The sequence below is a fragment of the Camelus bactrianus genome, chromosome 16 (assembly GCF_048773025.1).
Source record: "Camelus bactrianus isolate YW-2024 breed Bactrian camel chromosome 16, ASM4877302v1, whole genome shotgun sequence".
NCBI classification, from domain to species: domain Eukaryota; kingdom Metazoa; phylum Chordata; class Mammalia; order Artiodactyla; family Camelidae; genus Camelus; species Camelus bactrianus.
In genome coordinates, this window is record NC_133554.1 from 28,931,791 (window position 1) to 28,949,462 (window position 17,672).

Sequence of the window (17,672 nt, forward strand, 5' to 3'; positions counted from 1 at the left end):
ACTTCCGTGTCCACGTCACCTTCCGCGGCCACTGAGACGAGCCGGGCCAGAGCGGCCCGAGCGTGTGCGGGGGCGCCCTCTGGCGCCCAGGACAGCGCACTGCTGTTGTCGCCACTGCCAGGGGCGTGGGGTTACGGCTCTGAGTTCCGGTATCCCGCGGAGCAGCCGCGTTCCCCCGTGACCGCGAAGACAGCTGTCGCTGGCAGCACCAGGAGGTGAAAAGACTAGGGGCCAGAAGACCAGAACTCGCATCCAAAACTGACCTTATTTGATCTCCCATTCCCCTGGATTAGGAGCAGAAACTGGGTGCCCTTCAAAATTGCTCTCCGTCCTCTGTTTAACAATCCTGAAATCATCAGCCGGAAAACTGCCTCTCTCTCTTATTCCTCTGTCCCAGCCTTTATTCAGGCGACCATCAGCTCGCGCCTGGATTACTACTTTTAGTCTGTCTTCTCCTATCCACCTTCACCCAGCTGCCCAGATGATCTTTCTAAAAATCTAGCCAACACTCCCTTCTGCTTAAAACCCTTCAAACCTCTGGCTACCTATAGGATGTGAACCACTCTTTCTTCTAGACAAAGTCCCGCGTGCTCCTGCAGCGTCCTGACAAGCCCTGGCCTGTGTAGACTTCCAGTAGATGGTCTCCACACCTTTCCCTCTCCAGGAGGCCCTGCCTTCCCCACTCACCTTCTCTGCCTAGCTAATTCCTAGTCCTTGAGGAAACCTTTGCTGAGGTTTATGGAAACCTTAAGTAATCACCACACTTTATCTGTGGACACATGAGAAACATAATAATGGTACCTGGCTGGTAGTTCAGAGAGGATTGAATGAGTAAGACACAAAGAGCTCACAGCAATGTGTGACACTTAGTAAGTTCCCAATAAATACTAGCTATCACTCATAATCCATCTTGTGTTATACTTACCTTTATGTGTCTTTCCTACACTCTGGACTGTGATGGCCGAGATTTTATCTTTGTATCCCCAGTGTCTGATGCAAGGTAGTTGCTCATTCAGGGGTATGCTGAACGAATGAAACACTTTACCCAATCTAAGTCTCAGTTTGCTTATCTTTGAAATGGGGATATTAAAGATTATCTCAGAGGGGAACTCTGAAGACCAAATGAAGTCAGTGCAGTGGCCTAACTCATTTAACAAATCACTGTGTGCACCCCTTCCCATCCCCAGCAAGGCGCTGTGCTCTGGGCTCCTGGGAAATAGACAAGAGCAATCAAGTATCGATATGTTAGCACTTCGCAATCTCTAAAGCCCTTGAGCATCCATTCTCTTATTTTGATAATGTACAGGAAGAGACTGTGAGGCACATTGTTATTGTCATCTATCTTTTATGAAGGAAGAAACTCAGGGAGAAGTCATTTGACCTCAGTCATGTAGCTGGTTGAGGGGAAGACCCCAATTTTTTATTGCAAATCCTGTTTCTTTTTACTACACCCTATTTTCCCTACCCTCCACCCCAACCTGAGCCTACACAAGCAATTATTAAAGAAGGTAGAGATAATAAGGGCCCTAACAAATACAGATAAAATCTATGTGTGTATATTTGAATGTGATAACAACAAACTAACATGTGTAAGAGCATCCTGTGTGCCTAAGACTGTGCTTTACATATAGTCTTTCTTTTAACTCACAGCAACCTTATAAGGCAGATATTATTTCAGTTTTACAAAGAAAGTAATTGAGGCTCAGAGAGATCAACTATTTAAATAGTTAAGGATAATCACAGGAAATAAATGAGTGTATTCTGAGGAAGGTGGGTCACACTCAGCATGGCAGAAAGGAGGAGACTGGGAGGAAGGAATAAATCAGAAAAGGCTCTGTGGAGGAGATGGCATTTAAGTTAGGCTTTGAAGAACAGATAAGATTCAGACAGGCAGAGATGCACCCCAGGGAAGCAGGGCAGCTGAATGAGGAACTGACAACAGCTCTTCACTTGGAGAAGGATTTTTTAATTCCCTGATGCTGGAAATCCACAGCTTCATTAGAAAGTGAAGCTTGAGAGGGGAAGGTAGAGCTCAGTGGTAGAGTGCATGCTTAGCATGCACGAGGTTCTGGATTCAATCCCCAGTACTGCCATTAACTAAATAAATAAATGAATACCAAATTACCCTTCCCCACCATACCAAAAACAAAACAAAACAAAATGCTGTTTTAAGAAAAACGTGAAGCCTGTTGTCTGTTGGCAGTTTTCCCTCAGGAACAACATACTGGCCTTGTGCTGCAGCCCCTCAGACCAAGTGCCACCTTGTACCTGAATGTCAAGGTGGTTTAAGCAGCTGCCAAAGAGAACACTGGTACCACAGCCCTTGAGAAGCCAAAGATCCGGACCAGGACAGGAGGCAGCACCTCCCCGGACAAACCTTGGGCATCACTACTAGGTCCAGCGTGATCCTGGCAAGTCACTCCAGCTCTCCCAGCTTCTGTTTCCCCTTCTGTCAAATTGGGATAATAAAATGGGAAAGTGTGTCAAGGACCCACAGAAAGACACATGTAAGAAAGAGCGGAATGGTACCATGCCTTTCTGAGCACGGCTGGCCCCCTTCATCCTTTGTCCGGTAGCCAGAGATGGACTGAAAAAAAGGCAGACTCAGAGAGCCCTTGAAGATTGGAAGCCCCAAAATACCTTTTTAATGCAAATGATCTCTGCTTATATAGTTTACTTATTTACATAGATTTGCTTTAAATGCTTTCACATGTATAGAGATACACTATGTTGCTATAAATGAGTCCGTCCCAAGGTAAACTTCAAATTTAAAGCAATTGCAATTAGAAATCTCGGCAAGATTTTTGTCTTATATTTAGAACTAGGTAAAAATGGTCTTAAAATGAGCATAAGAGGGAAAAAAAATCTAACATGGGAGGATAAATGTATGAGAATTGCCAAGAAAACTTCATGAAATTAAAAATAGCCATGAGGCTCTTGTTCAACCTGATATTAGACATTACAAGAAAATTAAAAACAGTCTAGCATGATCATGGGCAGGTATCAGTGAAACAAAATAGAAAGTCTGGAAACAGATACAGATTTTCAGGAGTCCTTAATATATAATTAACATTGCATTTAAAGTCAAATCCATCATAAAGAGAGTAGTTGAACAAATTAGACTGTATTTATACAATGGAACTTTTCTGTAGAACATTATGCAATCATTAAAGAGAATACATAGAACTATATATATTGACCTGGAAAAAAAATGTTTGTTGTATATGCTCAAGCAAAAAATGCAAGTCACTGAGTAGATGCCTGGCATGATCTCATTTTTTAAAAAGTTTAAATTTTGACATTGTTTCAGACTTACAAAAAAGTTGCAAGAATTGAAGGAAGAATTATTGCATACCCTTTAGCCAGATTTCTGAACTGTTAACATTTTACTACAGAAATACATATATATTTGAACTATTTAAGAGTGTGTTGCAGACATGATACCCTTTTATCCATATATACATCAGTATTTCCCTCCCAACACAAGGAAATCTCTTCTATAACCATAGGATAGTTATAAAAATCAGTTAAGTTAATACTGATGAATACTATTATCAATCTATGGACCTTATTCAGATTTCATCAATTGTCCAGCATGATTTCATTTTTTTGAAAAAAAATATATAAAGGTAGAGGTGAAAAAAATTTATATGTGTCTACATGTTTGTATAAGCTTAGGAAAGGTATGGAATATCCACACTTTTAACTTTGCTTACCTTTTTATTTGCTACAAGGTGCACGTATTACTTCTGTAATAAATTATAATGAAGAAGAGTTTAATATAAACAATGAATGAATGAATGAAATCACTGTATGTTGGAGACAAACTTGAGCTCAAATCCTATTTTGGACACATCACCTAATCTCTCCAATCCTGGATTTCCCCAATCATAAATTTCCATCTATAGAGGAAGCTCTATTTTTTCAATAAGAATTAAATGGGGGGAAAAATATAAACTTCTCAGTCCCTAGAAGGCACTTAAAAAAATAATTCTTATAAAACCAATCAACTCATCTCCTCTTGTATGTTCCCACCTCCTCCTCTTTTCTCATGCCGTTCAGCTTAGAATGCCTTTCCCCTGCATTCCATTGTTACCATCCTGCTAATCCTTCAAGGTCAAGTCTCGATATCACCTCCTCCAGAAATACTTGCCTGATCACCCTGAACAAACGTGAGCTATTTTATGCCCTATGGCTACCTCATGCCCTTAGCATAACATCTGCTTTGCATTAGAACTGTTGGCTGGGATAACACTGACTGAACCCCAGACAGTCTGCTAGGGAGCTCAAGAGAAAGGCTTTCCTTGTTAAGCAAAGGCTGTCATGCTTCTTTCCTTGCTCTGTTTGTGCCATGGTGAGACCACGAGGGAAGACACTAACTGTACACTGAGAATGGTACAGTGACAAGATGGATTAACTTAGGTCATGGTACCAGCATCTGGAAGCATCCTGACACAGTGCCCAGGCCTTGAAAGACCTCACTTCTTGGTCATAGGGTTTGAATACTTTTTCTATTTATATCTCCAACAAATGGATAGCAGGCATTCTAAGAATATTACTTGTTTGAGTCATTCATTTGACTCAAATCACTGAAAATATATTGAATACTTACCACATGACACATGTTAGCTAAGGGCTTACTAGAAATAAAATCTGTAATCATTATACACTCTGCTCCTGAGAGAGGAGGATTAGGCAGGCTTGCTGACCCACATGTTTGTGGGCTTTCCAATTTGGGGAAGATCCCTCTCTATCCGCTAACAAATGGCGCCCAATGTGGGGCACTTGTGAATGCTGAATACTCGGGGTTCCCTGAGACTGGACATCGCAGACTGGACTGAATAGTATGCCTGCCTTTAGGACTCCATTTTGTCCTTTTTGTTCTGTCTTGATGCAACTCATGGATGCTTACTCAACTTAGGTAAGCATACAGCTGCTATATTTGCTCTCCTAGTCTTCTGTACTTCTTGCAGGCCCCTATACCTGTCCCCTCCTACTTCTATTTTTGGTTTCTCATCTTCTTTTTTTTCTCTTTTTCAAAGTCCTGGACACAGGACACAGGTGAAGGTCTTCAGTAGATACGTGGGTTTGATTCCCACCAGAGCCAAGGAATTAGGGCCTGATCAATCCCAATGGGCAGAGGACTTGTTTTTGTATACTTTCTGATCTGTTGGGCCAAGTCCACATACCACTGCAAAAAGGGCCTGGGGAAAAGTCCCATAACGCCTGTGCACCTGGTGTGGTATGGAGACATCAGTAAGGCCACCATCTTCTTTCCTCTTCCCTCCCCCTCAAACTGGCTCACTCTCCTCTCTCTCTCCTTCTCTCCCTCTCCCCCCAACCCAGCTCTCTTTCTCTCTCTGTCTCTCTTTCTCTCTCCTTCTATCTTTCTTCCCTCCTCCACAGAGCGACAGAGCTCACAGGGCATAACCTTGATCTGCCTATTGGGCTATGGCTCCCCTCCATAGTGGGTGGCTGGGACTCATCCTGAGTTGTGTAGATTCAAGTAGCTCTTTGGATAGTGGCTGAAGCTACCTTCAAGATTTGGGAGAGAACACCCCTCTAGCTGTGAAGGAGCCCACCAAATCTGAAACTCTACTCATCTCTTTTTTTTTTTTTTTTTCTCTTTTTTGCCTTTCTCTAGTCAACAGACTTGTGATATCAACTGTTTCTTATCTCCCTTCTTTCCAAGACCACAGTTCCAACTATTTCTATTTTCTGTGAGTCAGTCCTGGAACAAAATATCTTGCACTTCTGCATACAAAAAAATGAACAGGGATGGTTAGCTCAGATCAAAGAAACAAAAATGGAGAATAAATAATTAACAGATGACAAGATCTCTTCCCATATATGGAAAAGTCAGCTTCAGAAAAACATCTTTTTAGAATTCTGATCTTACAGAAGCAAAGGCCCTTCTAGGAGGAACTTGCATTTCTCTTCCTGTGCCTTTGTAATACAAATGTTCTACCTGATCCTCTTTGGGTGTTTGTCTAGATGTATTTGTGTGTGTATGTTAAAAAACAAAACAAAACAAAAAACTTGGTCTCTGCCATCCAAAAGGTACTAATATGGTGTACATTTGGCAGCCAAGCAAATAGATTGGTATTCTAAACAATCCTTTGATTGTATCAACTCTAAGACTTTTTGCCATCTTAACGTTCGTTACATAAGCCTGTACCACAAAGGCTTTTACTTTTGGTGAGTGAACTTTCTGAATCTTATTTAGGCAGCATCCTCCTCACTCTCTTACAGGGAAGGCTCTTCACCTTATTGATTTAAATCACCATTAATACAAATCTCACTGATGGCCAGATGATGAATCCTATAAACTGAAGAAATTTCTAAACTGGTAAAATTTTAGAGAACTCTGATTGTAAATGGCTGTTCTTTGATACCTATAAAAAATCAAATTAAAAAGTGAAAAAAATATACAGTTAACCTAAAAATACCCCTTAGTTTAAAACAGACAAGAAAAACCCATTTGGGTGGCATGATTTGTGTTCTCTCCTTTTCCTCAATGGGTCTTACAGAAGCTAATAAGATCATTAGAATAACTGATGTTAATTAGGCTGATTAACTGGAGAGAAAAAGAATTAGACAGAGATACCTGACCAACATTTACTTGGAGCAACACTTAGACCAACTAATCAAGTCTAAAGATTGACAAAGGGCCAGAGTCCCTTGGTTCAAACCCTCTCTGGGGATCCCAGAGCCTTTTATAAAAAATTAGACAAAATAGACATGGGAAAAAAGAAAGAAAAGCTTCTAGGACTCCTCCTATAAGATCAAAACGTGTTTATTAAGTCCTAATAAAAACTAAAATTTAAAGTATACAGTTGATAGGATTGAAATAAAAGCTTATAAAAATTGTGATATTTAAAACCAATGTAAATGTCCATTGACAGATGAATGGATAAAGAAGATGTGGTATATATACAATGGAATACTACTCAACCATTAAAAAAGAATGAAATAGCACCATTTGCAGCAACATGGATGGACCTAGAGATTATCATATTAAGTGAAATAAGTCAGACGGAGAAAGACAAATATCATATGATATCACTTATGTGTGGAATCTTTAAAAATGATATAAATGAACTTATTATAAACCAGAAATAGACTCATAGATATAGGGGGAAAAAGCTATGGTTACCAAAAAGGAAAGAGGTGGGGGAAGGGAGAAATTAGGAGTTTGAGATGAACATATATACACTACTATATATAGAATAGATAAACAACAAGGACATACCATACAGCACAGGGAACTATAGTCAATATCTTGTAATAACCTATAAATAAAAAGAATCTGAAAAGGCATAGATAGATAGATAGATAGATAGATAGATAGATAGATGGTATATTCAATTGAACCATTTTGCTGTACACCTGAAACTAACACAACATTGTAAATCAACTATATTTCAATTAAAAATTGGTGTATTTAAATAAGTTTTTATGTAAGATGGTTACATTATTTGCTTAATTATATCATGGGATAAGCAAGTTTCACTGGGGAATACTTCCCTTGCTTGGTGTTATTAGACAGGGCAATAAATCTGCCCCTCAGGAAACATTAAACATACTAAAGAAAACCAATAGTGTTACGTGAGCCATACAATATAAAGTAAAACTGGGGACTAATATTCAAGGGCCAATAATAATAATAGAGATTTGCTCTGGGTTTAACTTGTGAACTCAGAAAGAGGGCCCTTGTTGAATGCCTCATGCAAACTTTGAAGGTATGATAAATTAAATCCTAAAGTCAGAACACAAAACTCTTACATTTCAGTTTAAAATTTTCTCACTGATATAGAAAAGCATATTTACAAATATAGTTGGTCATACCAATCTTTTTTTCTCATTTAAAAAAAAATATAATTTATCTTGCTAAGACAGCAAGCCAAGTTTATAAAGAAAATGCAATTAAGAATAATCCTAAAAGATAAAGTAGGCTTACAACACTGCACTGCATAGGACATATCAATCATTCAAATATCCTTTAGGTGACAGACCAGTTCATGGGGAATTAAAAGCAATGTCTATCCCACAAATCTCTCTAAGTCAGAAATGTAAATACAACAATGACCTAAGACTGAGCCCAATTATCTCAATCAGGTAGAACCAGAAACCAAGAGGAAATTTTTGGCATCTTAAAACTCAAACCACTAAAAAGCCTCCCTCCATTAAAAATCTAATTCATAGCCTCAAATATAAATCTTAAAGGTATTTTTTCACAAATAGTAAGGCCTTAGTCCTCTGAGCAAGCAACTGTTATTTTTGGCTAGTAAGTTTATATTGTAATACCTGATTCAAAACCAGGTTTTAAAGTGAAGTTATGGGATCTCTAGTTTTGTCTGTTTACATATCTGTGTACATATCAGATGTCTCTATCTCTGGAAAATATGATCAAAGACCTCTATTTAATTTACTTAAAGGTAAGGGCTTATAAACTAAATATTTCTAAAAGGAGCTAGACAAAATTACTTTCAGATGCACATGAACTGGGAAATATTCAATATTAAGTTAGTACCAGGTATTAAAGTTGGTTTAAGTTTGTTGATCTAATTAATATAGACATGTCTTTAGAGTCATCAAAATCAAGTATAATACTTTCATTGCACCTAGGTTTAATAGAAATCAAATAAGATCTTGTTGTACCTGTGGCAAATTTGTCAGCAAGAAAAATAATTTAGTGAAATGAAATTCTTATAAGTAAATCAAAAGCAGGTGAGATAAGAGCTTTTGGATGAACACTTCAGGAATAATTATATTTTAGAAACACATACTTAAGAATAATCTCTCCAGATATTTGGCACTTTGAATCTAGAATTGTGCTAAATTAAATTAAATGATGAAAGTTTATGGAATAGCTAGGTCATTCCCAAATAAAATAAGATACAGAAACATTAATTGCTGAAAATTGGCTCCCCTTTGCAGAGAAACTGAAAGTATTTAGGACTATTGATGAATATGTCTGGTGCCACCCTGAGATATTTTCTTTAAGAAAGCACATGTTTTTAGATACTACTGGTATTTGTGCTTGCCAATTTCAGAATGCTAATGTAAAAAGATAATTGCTTACTTAGTTTTCACTAGAAATAAGGGTTTTTTTAGAGTTGAGGATTCTAATTTAAACATGTTATTAAAGCTAATAGAAATAATAAACACTTCAGTATATAGTAGAAATGTAGGCTGTGTGTCTTGAAAAAAAAAAAAAGAAGGTATAAGGAATGGAATTGCAGTTTGTTAAGGGAAAATAAAGTGATTTTTGTCCTAGAGCTGATTATTTCTAGATGGGAAAACTAGGGGACAAAATAATATGGATACAGAAAATGGGAAGGTTTATGAAAAAGGAATCCAGAGAAAAAAGCTTTGTGCATGGTCAGGATTGACTAAGTTTATATTGAATTTAATCAAGTAAATGAATTTTGTTGTTCAAAGTAAGCTGGTACGTAACTACGTTTGGTTTTCTCTCTCTGTTAAGAGGACAAATTTTCTTAAACTGTTAATCTGCTTTTGATAACAGATTGTAAAGCTTTTTTACCTTTTAATTCTTTTAATTCACCCAAACCTATAAGGCAAAATCTATGACAAGCTGTTGGCATGGCTTTCCTGGCTCTGAGAGGCCTTTTAAAATTTCAGTCTAAGGTTTCTTCTGAAAAGTTCCAGCACAGCCAATTTAAAGAGCCAATATGATCAATTAATCAGACTTGTTTTACAAATTAGTCTTAATTTGGGTATGTTTGGTAAAAATGAAGGTAATTTTAGAGAAAAAGAGATTCAGTGGATAGTAAATTCTAGTTTTGTTAATTGGGATCTGTATTTACAAAGACTCACTTCCCGGATAGTTCCTTGCTGTTGCCTTATATTGTTGAAATGTTTAATTGAATTATTTTTAATTGAATTATTAAAGGGCAATCTAAGTTTGTTTCTGGAGCTTAGCTCGGTAATCTATCTTCCAATGGATGCCCCATCCAAATACCCCACGGCCTGCAGGCAGGAGATTTTGCATACTGGAAAAGACAGCATGTGAGGTAGACAGCTGAGCTAAGACACTGGACCAGGACTATATGTCAATTACTTTGATAATTGTTCACACATTTGCTTATGAACCAAATATATTTCACAATCTTATGTAGAGTTAAAGTTAATCCAATTGTTAAGTTTATGGTCAGTTACCTATATCTAGCACTTCTGGGTTACCTAGGTGGATTTCTCCACTCTAAGTCTCTAGTTGGATGGCCCTTAGGAAATTTATTCTGGAAAAAAGAAATTATAGTCCTGTTCAGGCCACTGTTGGTATTACTAGGTGAGATCCTTTCACCTGGCCAATTAATAATACCTGGTCTGACCCTACTCATAAATATGAGTTTTCTTCTAAAGTTATTCAAGCTCAGTCAGAGCAAAAATTAAAACTTCAGCCAACAGTATAACCTCCTACGATTGTGGGATGGATTTCTGTGGTTAACACCAGGCTATGGTCATTTAAGTTTAAAGGCTCTCTTATGTTGAGAAGCATACTAAGTATAACTAGTCTAGTAACACTAGGAAATTAGGCTGGCTGCCTTATGGACAATGCCAATATATAACTTCCCTTAAAGATAAGGACTGGTATAGAATGGACTAAGTCAGACAACCTGGGGATATACTGGACTGCACCCAGTGGAAGCTCTTGTCTCAAATTCTTTCTTATGACCTTTCTTATGACCTTGCTAGCTATATTATTTGTATGTTGCCTATTTTACAAAATTATTGTTTCTTATATTCCCAAATTGTGACTGAACCGCTGATAAAGATAGTGACAACTAGGCAACTTGAAACAGTTGACCAGATATATAGTTCTAAACAAGATCAGTGATAAATAATAATATAAAAAGAAACAAGAGGGAACTTTCTCCTGGACCAAAACAGACTAGAAAGACAGGTGGTCCAGAGACTTTCGGCTACTGTTAATAAGGCCCAGTCCAGTAATAGCATATTGAGTAGCCTACCAACAAAATCTTTGCCTAACTCCGGAATGAGCATTCCTAGCACTGTGGGATGAAATGCCTCCCAAATCATGGTGGAATATATAACAATGAGGGAACCCTGCCAACTAAAAATTGGCTCTTATTATCTGCCTCTACCAGGATTAAGTCATAAGGCACTACTGTGGCTGACTTTCAACACACCCTGAAAGGAGTTCAGGGTGGAGATTAGGAATAAGGCGTTCAGTTCTCTGAGAAAAACCGGCAGAGCAGGCCTTCAGTTAGATATTTTCAGGAGAGGATTTTATGAGCCCAAGTTCTTACATCTCCTCAAATCTAAAAAAGTACTAAAATCATTAACAGTGGCATCTGCTTTGGCCATTAAGTAGAGATATGCACTTGAAAATCAAAACAGAGTAGCTGTGGTTCTCACATCAAAGGTAATACTAGGTGGCCATGATGGGTAAGGCTTCAGATATGTTCCTGTCTTAATGAGGACTTTAATTTTCTCAACTGTATCAGACTCAAGGACACCTCTAGCCACTCTCAAAGCAGCTGCAACTTTGTGGTTGCAAGGCTTCCTTAGATCCTCTCACTGAAAGTCAAGGAGGGATCTGTGTCTATCTAAGGGAGGAATGTCATTTTTTTCTACAACCAGTCAGGCCTGGTGCAGGAGAAGATCAAAGGCTTACTGGAGCAGGCAAGAAACATAACAGACAGGGCAAAGAATTCAGTTGGCAATCGCCCCATGTCTACCTTGGCTCTTGTCCTTTCTAGGCCCCATTATAACTATCCTGTTGGCCCTATTTTTTAAAAAATTCAAATACTTTCTCGCTTTATTTCAAATCATCTCCAGCTGTTTCAAAGTAAATTCTACTGCTTGGCTGAAGCCTATCCTGAGGTCATATAATCTAGATTTAGATAAGGTAAAGAGAGACTTCTACTCAGGCCAACGCCCTTTTTCAGTAGGAAGTAGCTATAGAAGACAGTGACCTTTGTCCATTTCCCCAAGAAGAATCTTGAGTATGAAGTCTCTCAGGGCCGAGTTGAGAGAGGTGATTAGGCAGGCTTGCTGACTCTGGCTAATCATGAAAAATGGGATGCTTTAATACCTGGCCTAGAAAACTAAGATGCTTTTTTCCGCAGCTGGTGCTTTGATCCTAAGGACATAACCCAGCATTTCTTTCTTTGTTCTCTTTCCTGCCAAAGCTTCTGTTTTAGGACCGAGCTCAACAAAAGGAAAAAAGCCTGTAATAGGAAGAAGGTTATTGGCTTCAGCACCACCAGAATGAAGATATGATGGCAGAACCCTCCAACAGAAGCCCTGCGGCCCAGCCAGGAGGTGGAGCTGTCTCAACCAGCCACCTGGCCGGTGGCTCCCTGCTTGAGCACTTAACCTTTTCTTTTCCTCTTTTGAGCAGTAAAACAGGTTTTCCCTTTGTCCCTCTGCCTCTGCTGAGAATTCTTTCTCAACTGGCAGGCAAGGGCCCACACATTTGGTGGGCTTTCTAATTGGGGGGGAATCTCTCTATCCACTAACACCTCCTTCCTCATAAGGTCCTGCCTTGCCTCCCACGACTCCCATAAAAAGCACTCCCAAAACAATACTAGCAACTTCCAGAGTGTATGTGATCCCTGCCTTCACATATACTTTCTCCATATTCCCATTGTATATAACACTCCACTGGCCATCCAGTTTCCCTTCCCAGTCCTATCTGGGGTGGGCTGCCTAATGGCTCCCAAATTTATCTGTGTCCTTATCCCTGGAACCTGTGTATATGTTACTTTACATGGCAAAAGGGACTTTTCACATGTAACTAAATTAAAGATCTTGAGATGGAGATCCAGGATCATCCAGGTGGGCCCTACACGTAATCATAAGTGTCCTTATAAAAAAGGCAGAGGGAGATTGGACATAGAAGAGGAGGAGGCAATGTGGCCAAGGAGGCAGAGATGAGTGTGATGTAACCACAAGCCAAGGAATTCCTGGAGCCACTAGAAGCTGGAAGAGACAAGGAACAAGTATCCCCTGGAGCCTCCAGGAAGGACTAGCCCTGTCTTGCTTACAATCCCATAAGACTCACTTCAGACTTCTGGCTTCCAAAACTGCAAGAGGACACCACACATTTCTGTTGTTTTAAGCCATTTAACTTATGTAATTTATTCCAGCAGTTTTAGGAAACTAATACACTACTCACCCAGCTCAAACCTCTAAGAGACCTTTGATGATATGTCTAAAGTATGTTCCTGTCCTGTCCCCCTTCTCCCACAGCTCTGGCCACACCACAGGCCATCATCAGTCTCAGGGTTGGTGTTCTATACTAGACAGTGAGCTGCCAGAGCGCAGATACCTGTCCTATTCATAACTGTAGCCTGAGAACCCAGCCTTGTGCCTGGTACCACATGGGGGCTCAATAAATGTCCCTTGAACCAATGAATGAATAAAGGAAGATAAAATAGATTTGGTTTATAACACTGGGTCTTATTCAATAACTTTAGCCCTTAACTTAGACCCAAGAAAAGTTAAAAGTTACATCATCTAAAGAAGGAGTTTTGTCCTGCACTCTTTGTGAAAGCCAGGCTTTCACAAAATTTGGCAGCTGCTGGTATTGCAGCTGATCTCATTCTTTCAATTTTGAGCTGTCAGCAAGGAGATACTGATCATTTAAGATCACGTCTGCCTGTGTCTGCCATTAATTCTTAGCTGTGATCAAAATAATTTTACTTTACATGGCAGTTCAGAACAAGTTCCTTATTTCCACTTTCAGTTTGAAACTCAGAAACATCGTTTTTAGAACAAGTTTTATCAGCCTTGTTTTTTTTCCTTGGATGTTTTATTTTTGGTATTGGCTACTGGATCTGACTGGAGTATAAGCATTATGTATCAGATCACGTCATCTTTTCTTTCAAAATTAAAACTCCTTTCCTCATCTTCCTCTTTGTTCTTGATGTGGCTGGCTGCCAGCAGTCTATCCCTTTTTTCCACCTTTCCTTCATGACTGCTGCATTTCTTGTTAGACAGCTCCCTTCTCAGACATACAGTGAAGATATTTCTTTAAAAGAGATTTTTTTTTCCCTAAAGGAGACATTTTTCCTCCTACTTAGAAGCAGTCATTTACAACAGAGAGCTCTGAAAAATTACACCACAAAAAAAGAACTCTGCTCAAGGTCATTGAGAGGAAAAGCAGCAGAGCTGGATTCTTCCCAAATCTGACTCTGAGACTGCCTGCAACCCTGTAGTAACCCCTTGGCACTCACTGAAAACCTCATGAAACACGCTCTCTGTAAATGATCAGTGACACTAAGGATTCCTCCCTTGGGCTATTAATTTAAAATTTTATTAAGATAAAACATATACATTGTCTCAGGAAAATAAAACAAGAAAAATCTTTTTGACAAAAAGCAGTACTTCTCTGCTTCACCCCTCCTCCCAATCACATGTTCCAAAGAGAACCACTTTTGTGTGTGTGTGTGGTGAAGTAGATACAAATAAAATTTAACCATTTTTAGGGATACAGTTCAGTGGCATTAAGTACATTCATATTGTTTGTAAGCATCACCGGCACCGGCCTCCAGAACACTTCCATCTTCTGAAACTAAAACTCTGTACCCACAGAAGAGTAAGTCCCTCTCCCCCACTCTCCGCAGCCCCTGGCAACCATCATTTGACTTCCTGTCTCTGTGAATTTGACTACTGGAGAGTCCTCATATAAGTGAAATCATACAGTACTTGTCCTTTTCTCACTTAGAATAATGCCTTCAAGATTGCTACAAGGATGACCCTTGTCGCATGAGCCATAATTTCCTTTCTTTATAAGGCTGAATAATATTCCATTGTCTGCATATATCACATTTTGTTTATCCATTCATCTGTCCACGGACATTTGAGTTGTTTCTGCCTTTTGGCTATTGTGAATAAGACTGCAATGAACGTTGATGTAAAAATGTCTGCTCAAGTCTGTACTTTCAAATCTTTTAGGTGGATACCCAGAAATGGAATTGCTGGATCATGTGATAATTGTTTTCAATTTTTTGAGGAACTGCCATACTATTTTCCACAGCCGCTGTACCATTTTACATTCCCACTAGCAATGCACAGTTGTTCCAATTTCTCTACACCTTCCCCAACTCTTGTTCTGTTTTTTTGATAGTAGCCATCCTAACAGGTGTGAGGTGCTAACTTATTGTGGTTTTGACTTGTATTTCCCTAATGACTAGTGATGTTGAGCCCTTTTTTCACATGCTTATTGGCCATTTATACACCTTCTTTGGAGAAATGTCTCTTCAGGTATAAAGGGAATCATTTTGAATTATTTTAAAGGTTTCTGGGTTTTTTTCCCCTGTTATTTACCTCTAAACAATATTCTTAGCCATTTCTTGATCTTCTGTTTGATAGGTAAGGATTTGCACTCCCACCTTTCCTCCTCAAGTTCTTCCAGTATAGTTTTATTGTTATTTTTGTACATACACTGGTTGCTTTGTAACTTTAAATGGCATACCCCTTCATTTCATGTTCCATCATCGATAAACAGGATCTCTTGACACCTCAGTTTATAAGGTAAGAATATCTGCCTCCTGTCCCTTACCTCTTAGCTACTGTCAAGTGTGACTTCCAAGGTTTGTAGCATTTACATTCTGTTCCCTAACTTAAGTCTTCTGGGCTTTTTCACAGGTGATGCTAAGATTTAAAAAAATCAGTAAGTGGTGTTTACAGTTTGAGAGCGGGTTTGAAGCACAGAACGGAAGGATACTGGTAAAGGGGAGGGACTAAGAGCTTTCTCAGTGTATCCAATGGCAAGACCAAAATCACAGGGGCCATAAATTGCTCAAGTCACATGCAGCACATAGCACATGTGCTCGGCTCAGGCAGAAAGCCCCTTGGGGAGCTATGAGGAACTGAGTTGGTTGAAGGAAGAGGGAGGAAAGTTGGAAGGTGTGGACAGCCAGTGTGCCCTGCTCCCTACTCCCTCAGAGTGACACATGATCCACTACCCAGACTCAGGAACTCTCAAATTACTCATTTCTGGCTTCCTTTCTCCCAGCCCTCCTCTCCTCTCTTGGAACCAGTGCTGACCACAGCTATCAAGGCTTTGCAGAGATGAAAAGTAACTCTTCCTCCTAGAAAAAAAAAACAGTTTACAATACCTCACACAGAGGGAGGTCTCAGAGTGTAGACACAGAAGGAGAGGATGGAGAAAGAAACTAACAATCACTGAAAACTGGTTGAGTACCAGTTCTGTGCCTCTGTACCCAATCCTTACCCCAGCCCCCTGTGTGAGGCTGGTATTATCCCCATTTTCAAGATGACTGAGGCTGGAGAGGTGTTGTGACGTGCCTAAAGCTGCAAGGCTAGTATGGGCAGAGCTTTGGCCTCTGCTCACTGTGCCCACCTTGACCTTGGGCAAGTAGCTGAACCTCTCTGGGTCTCAGTTTCTTTATCCATAAAAACAGAGACACATTCCAGAGCATGCCTGCTACTTGCAGGTTGATTGTGAGGCCAGAGATAACATCCTTGAGCCTGGCACATGGGAAATACCTTGCAACTGGTAGCTGTGTCCATGGCATCTATGGGAAGTTAGGAGAGCCCAGTGTGCCGAAAGCAGAGGGTGGAGCAAAGTTCAGAGGAACTCATTCCTCCCCTTCCCCTCAGGACCCTCAAACTAGCAAGGAAAGTGCAAGGGCCTGCGAGATCAGTATCCACCCTCACTTCACAGGCCCAGAGAGGAGAAATGACTTACCCAGGGTCACCCAGCAATCTAGGAGCAGAGCTTGCTAAAGCACAGCGCGTGTCCAGACTTGGCACGCTCCCCAGTGCCCCACATTCCACGGGGCAGGCTATCAGAGTCTGCGAGTTAGTCTATTAGGACGGCATGCCCTTGGAAGCCCAGCTCCCCATGATCTCTGCTCCTGTCTTCCTTACTATCCCATCTCCACACAACCGAAGTGTGGAGACCCTCCCCCAGAGCCAGGGTTTCAGCGGGATCCGAAGTCAGCCTCAAAATCATGAAGAGAAGCAGTGTAGTTTTCTTCTCACCACCTCAGTTGAGCCAGAGTTCCCAGATCAAGGCAAAGGTCTTCTCAGGCCAAGCCCCACCCTCCACGCCAGCTCTGCTTGGCCCAGTGAGTGTCACTGCCTCCAGGTCAGGAAAGGAGAGGTCACTCTTCCAGGACCTTTCCCCCATTGTTCTCCTCCTTCTCCTCTGGAGGAAAGGTCACGGCTATACTGAGACACTGTGGACCGGGCTCACGTGCCACTCCGGTGCCCAGTGCCACTTCCTAGCAGGACCAGAGACCCGCGCCCGCAGAGGGCTCGCCCTCGGCACCCTTTGTCCCAGCTGCCTCCCCATCCCCACGCGCCCTCTGCTCCGGCTGGCACGTCAAGGGGCGCTTCGAACCGGCTCCCATGGTCTCCGGCTGGCAACCCGAGGGGCCAGCACGTGACGCGCGCGCTAACTCCGCTCCGGGGAAGGTGGCGTCTGGCTTCGCCGCGCCGCTGGCTCCCGGTCTACGAAATCAACAAGTTCTTGCGCCCCCAAACCGAGGCCCCTGTGGGGAGACCTGCCTCGGGCTGCAGCCGGGAACTGCGGATCCAGGGGAAAACCAGGGCAATTCTTCGAGGGTAGGAGGAGGAGGGCGGTGGGTCCTGGAGACGGTGGCCCGCGCGTTGGCGCTTCCTCCAAGTCTGGCTGGGCCTCACCTCGC

General features: G+C 40.8%; 1 long non-coding RNA gene across 1 annotated transcript; it reads right to left on the bottom strand.

The window, feature by feature from the left end:
- Window positions 1–14,278: 14,278 nt before the first annotated feature.
- LOC123615212 (uncharacterized) lies at window positions 14,279–17,645 on the bottom strand. The gene is made up of 2 exons (XR_006722777.2): window positions 16,709–17,645; window positions 14,279–16,088 (listed from the first exon to the last, which is right to left on the bottom strand). It is a non-coding gene; the product is annotated as an uncharacterized LOC123615212 (long non-coding RNA).
- Window positions 17,646–17,672: the final 27 nt, after the last annotated feature.